This window comes from Stegodyphus dumicola, chromosome 1 (assembly GCF_044657685.1).
Source record: "Stegodyphus dumicola isolate Sdum_Otavi_A_Nest chromosome 1, ASM4465768v1".
NCBI classification, from domain to species: Eukaryota; Metazoa; Arthropoda; class Arachnida; order Araneae; family Eresidae; genus Stegodyphus; species Stegodyphus dumicola.
The window spans coordinates 111,785,340-111,800,708 of NC_140768.1; the positions used below are offsets into that span (position 1 = coordinate 111,785,340).

General features: G+C 32.0%; 1 protein-coding gene across 7 annotated transcripts in view; it reads right to left on the bottom strand.

The window, feature by feature from the left end:
- The window catches only part of Fbxl4 (F box and leucine-rich-repeat gene 4), a 123,767-nt gene that overhangs the window by 56,711 nt on the left and 51,687 nt on the right, over positions 1-15,369 (bottom strand). The window lies entirely within an intron of this gene.

A 15,369-nucleotide genomic window follows, 5' to 3' on the forward strand; every position in this document is an offset into this window, starting at 1 on the left:
ACCTAAAACTCCACTACAGATCTACAGAGTAAATGTTTTTCTAAACCTAAGAGTCGCACTTCAAATACTACTTACTATTTCATTATCAAATGCTAACTATGAACGTTCGTTCAGCAAATTAAAATAAATTTCACATATTTACAATCAGCGATGGGACAAGATTCCCTAAGTCATCTAGCATTTTTAAGTGTGGAAAGAGAAAAATTTGAAAGGGTAGACTTGTTGAAGTAAATGATAAATTTACTTCATCCAAGGTAAGAAAAATGTATACCTACTAATTAATTGTATTCACATATTATATTATTATTAATAAATATAAGTGCCTGACCAAGTCGAGGTGCGCGTGATTGAAGCGAGATGAAGGCAAATTAAAATTTTTAAGTTGGCTGGTGGTGTGTCTGACAATATTAGATCTTTGGCACTCCAAGCATGAATGTGTCCAGTTGGCTATGTCCTTTTGCATGCTAGGCCACATGAAGCATTGCCGTATCAGTTTCCTCGAAGCCTTGATGCCAGGATGTGACAGACGATGTAACTGACTAAAAATGGCATGGCGAAATCCAGAGGGTACATAAGGTCAAAATCTTGAATCCTGAACATCACAATAAAGTGATTTCCCAGTCGACAGCTGCATAGGCTGCAAGTTGAGACTGGTGGAAGATTTGCTTTTCAAGAGGGTTTGTAGTTCTGAATCTCGGTGTTGTTCATTCGCAAAGGCAGCAAACTTTATTGGCGAAGGAACGGCTAGTTCTTCAATACCCGACAAGGTATCTGCAACAATATTCTGCAAACTCTCAATATAGCGGATAGCTGTTGAAAATTGCCCTATGAATTCTAGGTGTCTCATTTGACGAGGAAAAGTTTTATTCTATTGAAAAGCATAGGTTAAGGGATTGTGATCTGTGATCATGAGAACGCTTCCCTCTAGCATATGTCAAAAATATTTGACAGCTTCATAAATTCCTAATAATTCGTAATCGTAAGTGCTGTATCTGGTAAGTGCTGGTGAGAGTTTTTTAGAAAAATATGCGCCTCCATAATTCTTGATCTTTCTGTTGTAAAACTGCTCTTATACATGTTGTTGATGCATCAATGTGTAGAGACATTAGGTTATTTTTTGGAAGCAGAAGAGATGAAAAATATGCAATGCCTTTGCCGGGAATCGCACCGCGGACCTCTGGAGTACCGGCCCAGCGTGCAGAACCACTACACCACGAAGGCAGGCTAGGAAAGTGGGAGAAATATCTTATATACTCCCCTTTTTAAAGGGCGACTGGTGTTTTTAGGGGACCCAATCGGGAAATCTTGGGTGTAGAGAATCCTCATCCAAAACCCCTTTTAGTTCGAGCGCCACTGTAGAGACATTATGATTTTTCGAAGCAAGAGAGATTGAAAAATTAGCAACCGCCTTCGCCAGGAAGCGAATCGCGGACCTCTGGAGTACAGGCACAGTGTGCAGAACCACTACACCACGAAGGCACACTAGGAAAGTGGGAGAAATACCTTATAAACGCAGAGTGATAATGGTTTAGATGAGGAAGGATACTGCAAATTTGTTGCCGAAATTAAATCATTTTTGCATTTTTGGAACGCTTCGCGAGATTCTGTGGTCCAGGTTATAACACGTTTATCGTTTTTCTTGCTTCCAACCAAAAAAGAATTCGAGGTGACTGCATAGTTGCTGCATGAGGTAAGAAATATCGATAAAAATTGAGCATAGCAAGAAATCTTCTTAAGTCCTTCACTGTAGATGGTTCGCGCATATCGCGGATAGCGGTGACTCTGGAAGTGGTCGAATGCCATCAATGGAAATTTCATGACCAAGAAAGAATACTCTTGGTTGGCCAAAAATGCATTTGGAGGGATTAAGACTGACACCATACCTTTGAAAACGTTCAAAAACTGTTCTCAAATGTGATAGGTGTTCTTGCTCTGAAGAGGAGGCGATTAAGACGTCATCAAAATAAGGTACACGAAAGTCGAGGCTGATTAACACCTGATTCATGACGCATTGGAATGCTTGAGCAGCACTGCATAAGCCGAAAGTCATGACCGGAAACTGAAATAGTCCAAAAGGCATAATAACTGCAGTTTCAGCTGGGTTAATGGGTTAACAGCTGGGAATATCAGCTGGTTTAACGGGCACTTGGTGATACGCCCGCTCAAGATCAAGGGTTGTAAAAATAGTTTTTCCCTCTAAAACTTGCATACAGTTTTGAATGTGCGAGACTGGGTAACGATCAGGAATTGTAGCTGCATTTAACCGGTGATAATCGCCACCATCTAGATGGAGTGGACTGGCCCATGAACTTTTTGAAAGATGGCAAATTCCCTGTTCCAGTTAAAATATAATGTAGTACATCGTGCTTGGGTTTGAAAATACCCATAACTGAGCACATGATTGTAGGGAATTCTCTGAGAAGTTGATGCCATGAGGAGTTATTCGAAATCAGTTTAATGCTCAAATCTTGACTATTGCGAATTACTCCCGAATAAGTTAAGTTGGTTGTGGAATCTATCAAATGACGATTCTTAAGGTCGACAATCAAAGAAAATTTTTGTAAAAAGTCAGCGCCAATAATAGGACAGTGGCAATAATGAATGGCTATTGGAAGTTGCGGCGCAATCCTAAATCAACAGATATCAGGCTTTCACCAAAAGTTTGAATAGGAGTTCCATTTGCCACATAAAGTTGTAATTTGGTAAGGCGCTTTTGTTTGTGAAAACGTGGTTCGAAAGAATAAATAGAAAATTTAAAAATAATTATCTGAAGAGACAATGCAACACTAACAATTAAAATTAAAGTCTAAAAATTTTTAAATTACCTAAAATAGTAACTACAGCTAAAAATATAGTATAAAGAAAATTATTTGGGAAAAAAATAAAAATAAACAATGCACCTTTGATTTAAATTACACAGTTTGAATAAGTAAATAGAAATTTTTAAAACAGTTATTCGAAAGAAACTATGCAACGTAAACAATTCAAATAAATTCGAAAAAGAAAAAAATTGCTTAAAATTAATAACAATTATAATTAAAAATATAAGATAAAGAACATTATTTGAAAAAAAGAATGATTGAGTTTTTTTTTCCTCTCATGCACTATGTAAAAATGGAAATGAAAATAGGTTGCCACATAAGAAATTCGCCAACTGAACTAATTTTGGCGCAAACTGAATAAAAAGTGCCAACATAAATTGTTGAATTTCTCCGTAAATTTCGCACTAAATTTTACAAAATTTAATATTTAGGCATAATTTGAGTCGTAGAATCGAAATATGTAAAAAAATTGGTATGTTATTTCAGAAAAAGTCAGATTTTGTGTCAAAATACCTATGTTAGAATAGTGCTATATATAAATCTAATATATATCTTAAGTCGCGCTTTCGAGACATGAAGAACACAAATTGAATTTTGTGAATCGGCCCAGTAAAACAAAAGATATAGAACTGGTTTTTTTTTTTTTTTTTTTTTTTTTTTTTGAGCAGTGTACATAAGGAAAACCATAAAAAATTACACCAGAAAGCAATTGATGGAATTTTTGTCAGTTACGATCAACGATCAAAGGGGTACAGAACCTACACAGGTGAAAACCGTATAATTATCAGTAGAGGCGGAAAATTTGTCGAAGAACTATCAGTGAATGAAAATATTGAAATTTCTCTTCATCCAAAAGTTGAAGATGTTGAAAATGATGAAGAAACTGAAGAAAAACACAAAAATTATCCACAGAAGAAGAAACGAGATGATCAGAAAGGAAAATGAAGGGAATACCACCAGAACATCTAGGATTTTTAACAAACACAAAATCATACCTGAGAATTTTAAAGACTTAGATAAATTGAATTCTGAAGAAAAGGAAAAGTGGTTACTCGCAGTTGATGAAGAAATCAATTCCTTATCCCGAAATAAAACTTGGGAACCGGTTGAGCTTCATGTAGAAAAGAAACCTATTGGCTGTTGATGGATTTTCAATCTGAAAGAAAAGAAAGATGGAACAGTCATTCGTTACAAGGTGCGACTAGTTGCTAAAGGTCATAGTAAAAAATTTGGAACTGATTACGATCATACTTTTGCACAAGTAGGTAGTAGTAGTTCGACATACAACTATCAGAACTTTTCTTGCTGTCACAGCATATGGTAAAATGCATATGAGGCATGTAGATGTCACTACAGCATTTCTACATGGAAATTAAGAAGAAATATACATGGAACAGCCAGAAGGCACAGTTCAACTCAGACAAGAAGAGAAGGTTTGCAAACTGAAAAAAAAAAAAAGCTATTTATGGATTAAAGCAAGCTGCTAGAGCATGGAATAAAAAGGTTGAAGAAGTATTAAAGAATAGTAAATTTTCGAAAAGCAGGGCAGACCCATGCTTGTTTCTAAAGAAAGATGGAAATGACACAATAATGATTATTGTCTATGTCGACGATATCCTTATAGCATGCAAAAGTGAAGAAAACATCAAAAGGCTAATCAAATCTTTCAATGAATTCTTTGAAGCAAAAGATTTAGGAGAAATTAGAAACTACGGTACTTTTCCATTTCGCCGGCGCAAATCTCGCCAAGCACACTTTATTGGCGACAACATACAGTATACACATAAAAATTTTTAACAAATGTTAGTTCTTAAGAATTTTATATTTTGAAGGCATAAACATCTTAATATCATTTAAAATTTTGTAAAAAGCCAATAAATAAAGATAATAAATTTGTAAAAAGGCATTAATTTGAGAATTTACTATTATTTTATGGTTCAACATTCTGATTCACCAGTTCATATCACATGACCCTAAGTAATCTCATCTCACGTAAACTATGCTACAAAAATCTAATTCTCCCAGTAATTATCTACATTAATTTCAAGTTAAGTCTTAATTTGGAATACAAGTTTAAATAAAAGAATTATTTCAATTTGTACGAATAGCTTATTCAGAAACTATGTAAAACCGCAGTCTTTACTTCGCTAGTGTATTCTCATTAGAATTGATTAATTTAACCCTTGACTTTGCCTTTTCTATATTTCCGCCTTCGGGTGAGCAATGTGATTGCATCCTAATTGACTTAATTACCACAAATGGCTTTAAAGCATAAAACTGAACTATCTGGTAAACATGCTATGTAATTGTATGCCAGTATTGAAAGAAACAATCAATCTGGTAAGAAACATCTGTGACTTGTTTTGAAAATGAGGCATAAAAAGGTTACCAGCAAGGATATTCCGTTTGTTTGGCCTCAATCGTACCATTATTGGCGACTTTATCACCTGCGCCTGCAAAATGGAAAAGTACTGAAACTACTTAGGAATCAACATCAAAAGAGATGAAAACAAGTTTCTATTGAATCAAAAATAGAAAAATTGAAGAAGATATTTTGTCCAGATATCCACAAACCATCTTATACACCAATGGATACTTCTTATCCAAAGGAAGAGGACATCTCTTCACCAGTGGACAATACCAAGTACAGGCAAACTATTGGAGCCTTATTATACATAGCCACTGTAAGCGGACCGGACATTACTCTTGCAGTGAATGTGTTAAGCAGGAAAAATGAATCTCCAAGTGAGAAAGACTGGAAAGCAGTTCTAAGGGTGAATCAATACCTCAACTCTACGAAGGGCATTTGCCTGAAAATTGACTTTGATATCACACCAACACTTTCTTGTTATACGGATGCTGACTATGCATCTGATTTAACCACCCGATGATCAACAGGTGGAAATTTATTTTTCTTAAAAAATAGTCCAATATTTTGGTCCACAAAGACAAAATTGTGTTTCCCTATCATCTACCGAATCCGAGCTTATTTCTGCAGCCACTGCTGCTCAAGAGCTCAAATGGATATTAGATCTCCTTAAAGATTTCGGAATAACTCAAAAACTACACATTAAGATATTTGAGGACAATAAGTCCGCAATAGCTCTTATAAAACAAGGGAAAATGAATACTAGTCTAAAGCATATTAATGTTAAATATTTCTTTTTAAGGAAAATGGAAGAAAATAAAATAATCGAGATAACTTACTGCAATACAAATTCTATGATTGCAGATACTTTTACTAAGCCATTGTCCAAACCAAAATTTCTGAAATTAAGAAGTGAGCTAACTATGATTTCCAACATTTTGCAAAATCCATGATTAAAGGGGGGGGGTTGTTATAAATTAATCAAGCATTTGAGAATAAATAAATAAAATGTTTTTTCTAACTCACTTCTGGTAATCCTAAAAAATACCAGGACACACGGCCGTCGAACACGTCAACTATGTTAATCACGTGATATTAATATATCCCATCATCCTCTTGTTCTTTAGGTTAAGCTTCTGTATGTGCTTGTATTAACACTGATGTATCTATATATTATTTTAGTTGCAGTACTTAGTTCCAGTTGCTTATATTATTTTAGTTGCAGTACAATAAATATTATTAGTGCTTAAATCTGCATCATATTATTTATGGGAAAATCCCTCATATCATCATCAACAATAGTTTCGGAGACTCAAATGCTGCTACTGAGTGCACAAAAGGTAAGCTGATTTTGCTATCTTTATTCTTCACATGGGAAATTACAGTAAACGCTGAAATCATAAACAATTGGAGAAATTACGTAATAATAATAACTGCACATATCTTTGAAGAATAATTTTCTTTATGTATTCAGTTTCTTCCTTCAACCCGTTTCCTTTTCCTTTTAGAATTTTTGGGATTTAATTAATGATTTCTGTTATTCTGAAAAACACTAAATCACTAAATGCATTTAGAATGCATAGAAAGAGCGGCTAATCTTATTTCTTTAATAATATAAACATTTAGAAGAAATATGACATATATATGTATAGGCCGGTTACAGAGCTGATGGGGCAGAATTTTTAGAATTTAGTAACACACTGAACAACAAAATCTAGAAATAGCAAAACTTTTAGAATTTCGAGCAGGCATTGGAAGCAGAATTTAGAAAGGCACTAGGCAGCAGAATTTAGGATCCACAGAGATTGCATCAAGTGGGAAAATGCCTAGTGCCAGCTATGTGTATGATGCATTAAGACATATTAGATAAATCTTTTAAATTTTAAGTTTTCAATTTCTTTATTAATAAAAAAATTCCTTTCTATAATGTCTGCCCATGTGATAAGATAAGAAGCATTTTTGATATTTTCCATGCTTGAGTCTAGTGAAAAGTAGAGAAAATAAAGGGAAGATAAACATGTTAAAAGATTCCAGTATCAGAAGTAAAACATTCAAATATTACGTTTTCATTGTTCTTCCAGATGTTCTCCATAAAGTAAGAAATTCATTGCAAACTTTCTGTAAAATGCATCCATTATGTGTTGATACCATGGAGACTTTTTTCATTTTGTCCCATATTTCTCGAATCTTTTAGAATCGTGGGTCTATAAATCTTGCCTTCAAATCCTTCTAAATCTTCCAAGCTGCAAAGTCTAAAATTCTAAAGAAAAATTATCCCTACCAATTCTGTAACAGCAAAAAGCCAAAATATTTTGGAAAAAAAAAGGGAGAGAGGAAAAGTGTAAAATTAATTTTATAGAGAAAACTGATGCATATTCTGAGAATTTTGAATATTCTGAGACAATTACATGGGAAAAACTCTTACTATGAAAATATTAAAAAGAAGACATTTTTTAATTATTTACATAGCTAATTTTGCTTTTGCTAAGAGCTGTTTTGTAAATTGTGCTTTACAGCATTATACCTTGTTTATTTTTCAGATTAAAAATATTGTATACAGTCAAAAGTCGTTAATTCGGACACCCATAATCCGGACCTCAAAGCTACAAACTTTCTGCGGATGCGTCGCGTCGACGGCTGACCTTTACGGCTGCAAATATGCTTGTGCGCGTGCACAAAATATGTTTACGAGTGCACGTTTAATGTATAATGGACGGTATAAGCTAAAATTATCTAATTCGGTTAATGTTGCAGATTGGGTTGTTCCTATATTTTCGAATTGGATCTGGCTTATTATTTTTTGCAGACTGTTCGAGCAATTTTATAAAACTCAGCTTGAACTTTTGATTATGTCAAATAGAATTTCCGATGCTGGAGCTCTCAAAGGATCTAGAAAACTAAAGTATGTTTCGATGTCCATCAAACAAAAAACGAATTGCTACAAAAAATGGATAAAGGCATATCCTTTGTTTATCTAACTGTTCCGAAATCTGTTTATCAATTTCACGCTGCTCTGCGCGGGGGGGGGGGGCAATGAACTGGAAGTTGATCTGTCAGCACTATCATTATCTTCAGGGCAGATGTTTTTATTTTATTCGGCTTATAATTCCTTACTAAATGTAGTATTTAATCTCGATGTACTCCGTCTTTGATATGATTATGTAGTATTTCATCTCGATGTACTTCGTCTTTGATATGATTTAAATCAAATTTCTCATCATTATAATTCACTTTCGATAGCGAAGAAAGTGACAGAGGTTATTGAAAACGAAAAAATTTCGATTGACAAATTAGTCGGTAGACACAGCAATTATAGGACTTGAACAGCGGAACTTTGTTGTTTATAGAATTAAAGAGAATGTATTATCACGTAAAAAATGAAGCAACTTAAACAACTTACATTGAAAGAAATGTTTAATAAAGTAAACAAATAAATATTAAGCTTTTTTTTGTAAATTTTGATACCCTTTAGATCATAATTGTTCTTTATTTCATAAATTACAGTTTCATATTTTTAATTTTATAATTTCTGCATGCCATCTTACCAGATTTAAACTGATGATCTATAATCCGGAAAAATCGATAATCCGGAAGAACGACTTTTGACTGTAATAAGTTGCCATAATGAAACTTTATAATATGACAGCGAAAAATAAAAATGTTTTATTTTAATGTTATTTTTTAAATATAATTTCAATACATTACCATTATTTTAATGAAATTTATTAATGTTACGATGTTTTAAAAAAAATCTTCAAAAAATTCTCAGATCTCGGAATTAAGAATTTTCTATAGAAACTGATCGTAAAATTGCCAAAATGTTGATAAGTCGCCAAATTTAGAACCGTTTAATAAAAGAATTCACATCCCCAAAAGCAAAAATTTGTTTAAAAGATCTTTATTAGAAAAAATGAATTTTGAAATGCTTATGTTTCACTTTTTGCTTAGAAACAGGAGTATTCCATAATTTATATTAGAAACAGAAACAAATTATAACCCATTCAAAAGTTAACCATATATGTCAGTGAATATCCAAAATTTTTCCTCCAAAATGCTAATTCACACTCAAAATGGCAGCCGTAAAAACAGACAGAAATTTCAGATGATTAAAATTAAGGACCTTCTGCTTAGTTTGGTCAAAATTAAAGACTTTTAAGGACCAAAATCGATTCCAAAAAATCTAAGGACTTTTAAGAACCGTACGAACCCTGCAAATAGCTTCTAAATTTTTCCCCCTTTGTATGTGCACAAAATCCATACAATGATAAACAACTTCTGAATGATGAAAATAGTAGGCAAATGTTGCAAGTTTCACAGCATAAAAGTCATTGATTGTTAGTAATAAAATTGTTTCTCAGCCTTCATCGTAATCCATGAATAAGATCATTCTCCAAAAGTCATTTACAATAATATTTCAAATTTTGAATCATCCACAGATTGTAATTTAGCAGAAGCAGACACTTAACATAGTTAGATTTCACTTCTAAAAATTTACTATGATCATTTATAATTTGTAATAGCAACAGAATTTTGCTGTTTTGGCAAAGAAAATACAGTGACGATTTAGTTGAAACATTTTAAAAAGGCTTTTAATTTGAACATATATTGCAGCATGTAATTATGCTGCTTATAAGAATAATTCAACAAAGTTTTGAAGTACACTCCAAAAATTATTTCCTCTAATTATTTAAAAATTTTCATAAAGTTGCCATATCTGGTTTTGATGTAATGTTACAAATGTTTGACAAAATTTCTGTTACATGCCAAAACAAGATGCATTTCTTTCTTGGTCACAAAAGCCCCATGGGACTAAGAAAGCAAAACATCCCTACTAAAAATGCCCCATAGAAACCAGTAAAACTTTTTATGGGTACCCATAAGATTTTATGGGTTTCTATTGACTTTTACTGGTTTCTGTTGGTCTCTGTGGGTTTTTTTTACTGGTTTCAAAATGACCCATAGAAACCAGTAAAACTTTCTACTGGTACCTATAGAATTTTTGATGGTCTCTATTGACTTTTACTGGTTTCTATTGATCTCTGTGGGTTTTTATTACTGAAATCAATTGACACCCATACAACCAACATTTTTTTTTTTTTTTTTTTCCAATGGCAGAACTTTGTACTGGTTTGTATAGGTTTATATTGACTTTTACTGGTTTTCTTACTGGTATCAATATAATAATAAATCTGTTGGTTTATATGGGTTTATGCTATTTTTTTATGTGACGTTAATATACTTCTTGTAAACAATAAAATTAACAGAATGAAAATATGATCTCTTTAAGACCACCAGAGTAACCTGGAAATGCAGGTGGTCGTTTTAGAGAGGATTTTTACTAAATATGCTTATTTATTTGATTTTAAATTTTTTTTTCGGAAACAATAACAGTTAATCATATACACCACACACAACGAGGTCTCTCCAAGGTGACCAGCCACAAATAAAAATTCATCTTTGCAAGTGGTCGCCTTAGAGAGGTGATGCTCAATACCAATAGATACTCACGTTCTCAGAGATATGTTTATCTTTTAAAGGTGGTCGTCTTAGGGAGATTGCATCTACGGAAACTCTCTAAGGCTACCAGACACACTTGCTGAATTTTCTTTGTGAATGGTCGCCTTACAGAGGGAATATTCAGTACCAAAGTATACTTATGTTTTCAGAAATACTGGTTTCTTTCAGAGGTGGTCGTCTTAGGGAGGTGGTTTTTGCTACGAGTTGGTTCTCTGAATACACACACATAAGCACTTACATTTCTGATATTACAAATAAACACCGGTATCAACCAACATCTCTTTAACGCGAACAAGTTCATTCACAATCGCAAAACTTTTCTCTCTGTTAACGCTGACATGAAGAAAAAAATTCCCCCTCCCTCCCCCACTCTCAGAAGTTTCCCAAACAAGCAATATGGCGCCGCTCTAGTTATTGTTGTGCGATGGTGGTGTTATTTTCTTCGTGGTTGTAGTAATGCAATATATTATTTACTAGGATTTACTGTATTACAAATTTTACTATGTTTTACTGTTTAGAAATTAGTAATAAATAATAAAATACCAGCACTGACTATGAATATACCACTAAAGCCATGCACGTGTAATCGTGTCTAATGTTCGAGAGAACATTGCTGATAACTGACTAGTTGTGAAATGGAGTTTCTGAGCGTGAAATTGATTTTCCATGTTTACTTTTATCCTGAAAAACAATGTGCTTAAAGACTGAAAAGTGATAATTTCAGACTTGATAATTTGTTTCAGTGTGCAGATGCAGAAATGTAGTTTTTGCATTCTACTGAAACTGTATTTTGGAAAATTTATTTTTTTGATTACAGTTTAGAAATACATTTTTAAAGCTTGTTCATGTAGATGCTTTATCATTTGAATATTATGTACTAATAAATTTGAGCATACCTTACTTAAAAATGATCTTGCATGATTCAATTTTGAATTTTTCGACTAATGTGATGTGGCCGAGCAAAAAGAATGTTTTTTTATGTTTTAAAAAATGTACTAATTATATTTCGTGAGCAAAAAAGGTAAGTTTTATTAATGAAATAAACATTGAGGTATTTAATGTGTTTATTACTTATTGAATGGGATAGACAAGACATACACGCTTAAGGAATCTTTTCTCCACTACTAAAATTATGTGAAAATTTAGATGATTATAGTAGCTTACATTGTTTTTTCTTTTTGGTCTATTTTTCTTTACAAGTATGAGACTAGAACCACATTTTTACATTAAATATTTTTTGATATTTTGTTAAAACACATATAATCATTTTTATGCATACTTTAATTTTCATTATTATTAGTTTGATGAAGAAAATTTCAAATGTGTTTTTCATAAATTGCTTTTGAAATAGATTTGTGAATAAGATTTATGTAATATAAAATGTACTAGTCTTGGGAGTATAAAAAGTGAATTATTTATTTGAAAAAAATTACATTAAGTTGAAACCTCATATAGTGGTTATTTTCTTAAATGACCACCTCTGATAATGGCACATTTGTCAGGACAATAATTAAATAACAGGACTTAAATGAATTTTGCAGAAGTAATTGAAAGTTTTTACGAGACATTTAAAACCAAAGCTTTTCGGATCATGAGTCTTATAAGGGCACTGTTATAGCATTGCTTTCAAATATAGTTAGAGTAATATTTAAACATTATTTTCGGAAGCACTTCCACAGGGAATCCGGTTGTTCTCTGCGGATGAAAACCCATATAAATAAATCTTCTGTACAGCCTTATACAAATGCAGTTAAAATTACTGTCATTACAATTAAGCGAATATAGCTACATTTGTTTACAAAAAGTTATTATTGCTAAATACTGCACTATATCAATTTCATTTGGCATTGTAATTTCAGAAAATGCTCAGCATGAGGTATTTTTATATTATATAATCTACTGTCAAAAACAACAGCTACCTTTTCAGTACTTTAAATTTTACTATTGAGAATTTTTATGGTTCAAAATAATATTTCCATACATTATTTCAAGTATTCTTTCTACAATAGAAATCTAAATAACTTGCACCTAAAACACTGACTCAAATTTATTCCAATAATGCATCACTTTAATTAAATTTATGTTCGAGATGATATATGAAAAACCTTGTGTAATAATAAATTATTAATATATATAGATAAATGGTATTTTTATATATTTTTTCAGGTAAAGTGCAGAATCGCCCACTTATTTATTTGGCACAAAAGTAAAAGGAATTGGATTTTTGTCAATTTTCATTTGACTTTTTAAGTAAAAATAGGTAAATGTGTACATGAATAAAGTCAAAGGAGTGCACAATGGCATTTTTGTGCAATTCTGAGATGTTTTTTTTAAGTGAAAATAGGTCGATGTGTACATGGATACTGAGTATGTGCAATTTTTAAAAACATGCCAAGCAGTGGGCGATTCTACACTTTCCCCATTTTTCTATAGGAATTTAGTTTCATTAAATTAGTTATTTAGTATAATTATGTGTATATGAGTATATTCATACTTATTCACATAGATGGAATTTTTACAGTACGAAAGTTGATCTTTTTTACATCAAGAACTACATATACTATAAATACCCATTATGTTATAGATTTTATTTATGTAAAATCTGTGGAAGATTATATAGCACTAAAAGTGAGATACGGAATAAAACATTATATGCTATGAGATATTTTCTTAATTCCCAAACTGTGCATTGAGAATTGGTATTTGTTGAAACTTGTAAATTTTTTAAAATATATTTTGTTACAATATAATTTATTGTATTTTGGGTACTATTAAGTTTATTATATGTTATCTTCATGTTTCATTTATCTTTTGAGAGATACAGGTAACATTCAAAGTATTGTAATAAGGGGTCGACACAGTGTTTGTATATTATTATTTCTTCACTACATTATATTCTTGGATTCATCCTTTCTTCCACGCAAAACATCTATGTGTATGCATGTCATAATAAGCTGCAGGATGTTACTATCATTGGTAAGCGAGCTTTAAGGGGATAGCAAGTATGCTAAATTTGAACTCTATGTTAAGTTTCTAATTTGCAAGTCCCGTATTCTTTTTGCTTGCTTGTTAATAATGTTTCTTTTCCTGAAAATTTGGGTTTCTTCAAATTTTGTTTTTTAATTTGGTTTAGTGCATTGTAGGTAACTTAAAATTTAAGCAGATGCTAGAAAGTACCATCCTTTGGCAATACATTTCTCATTAGGTATCAAATTGTTAAACAAGCTGATGTGATTAAATACAATTGTTTAATTTCCCAATTAAAGAACTGAAATACAAATATATGCAGTGAGGTACAGTATTATATGTATATATTTATAATGAAATAAATAATACATATACAGTCAAAGTAATGATTCGCAACCATCAAATGAAATGATATTATATATATATGTAATAGATTCTGTAGTCGAATACAAGAAGTTGAATCCGTAATGAACAGCAAGAATTTTGATGGCTTAGAGATGTTGAAACTCCAATCCACAATGAATAAGAAATTTGGCAGTCAAGGTAGATATAATTCAACTTTTCTTTCAGCAAATATGTTGCAGCCACAAACAAGTTGGCACATTATTTATGCCTATTCCAAAAATTAACATTTTTGATAAATGTGTAGTAAGAAACAAGGAGCAGTCAGACTGCAATCCAGCTAATACAAAGCGTAGAAAGCAAATGCGTTATGTTAAGGGTGAAATCTTAATTCAGACCGAGTTAATTTTGGTTCTCGATGCATTTTTACTCATACTTGATAGTTAATACTGCTGTAAAATTACTATTGGCTGTTTGAGTTTTAGTTTCTTTTACAACATCAAATTATGTAAGAGTCATATGACATGAATTAATCTCGAAATGATGCAGTGCAGAAAGATTACTGTTTTTAGAACAGAGAAGGAAAATTAATTTTACGCTGCTAATTTAATCTTTTGCATATTCCTTATTTTTCTTACACATATATATGTACATATATCATTCGATGGTTGTGAATCATGACTTTGGTTATTATCTTTCTATTCATTTTATTTTCAGAATTATATAAAGGTAGTTTAAAATTTTGTAAAGAGAATTGATACAAATATTTTGTAATATGTTTATAGATATTGACGTGCATTAAGAAGGACGGGCTCGTAGGCTTCTAGATATTTTAAAATTTTTATTTATTCGCATTGAGTTTTATTTAAAATTACTTTACATGCTTTCTCCGCAATTTAGTTCTGTACATTTCATCAGTGCTAATTATGTACTTCTGCTGGTTTATGTTTTTATGGAAATTTGATTTACATTTCTATTTTTATGTATTGTTTTTTATAGGGATTCTGTATACGGATACCCGTTCTATGTACGATTTCTATGTATGGATACTCCACTATGGTATAATGCTATTGGTTCTGTTTATGGGTTTTTGTTTACTGTTTTGTGCAGCGATTTTTCCAAGAGGTACCTTTATGGGTCTGTGTATTTTTGTGTAGTGGTTTTTACAGGATTTGGTGTATGGGTGCCTGTATAGGTGTACATGCTTTTGTTTACTGGTTTTTACAAGGCATAGACCTACGGAATATCCATTTTTTTTAATGGAAATTTGGCCAATGGATATGCATATTAAGTTTTGATTTTTGGCTATGGGTTTTTACTGGGATTTTGTTTATAGTGCCTACAGTTTTTGGC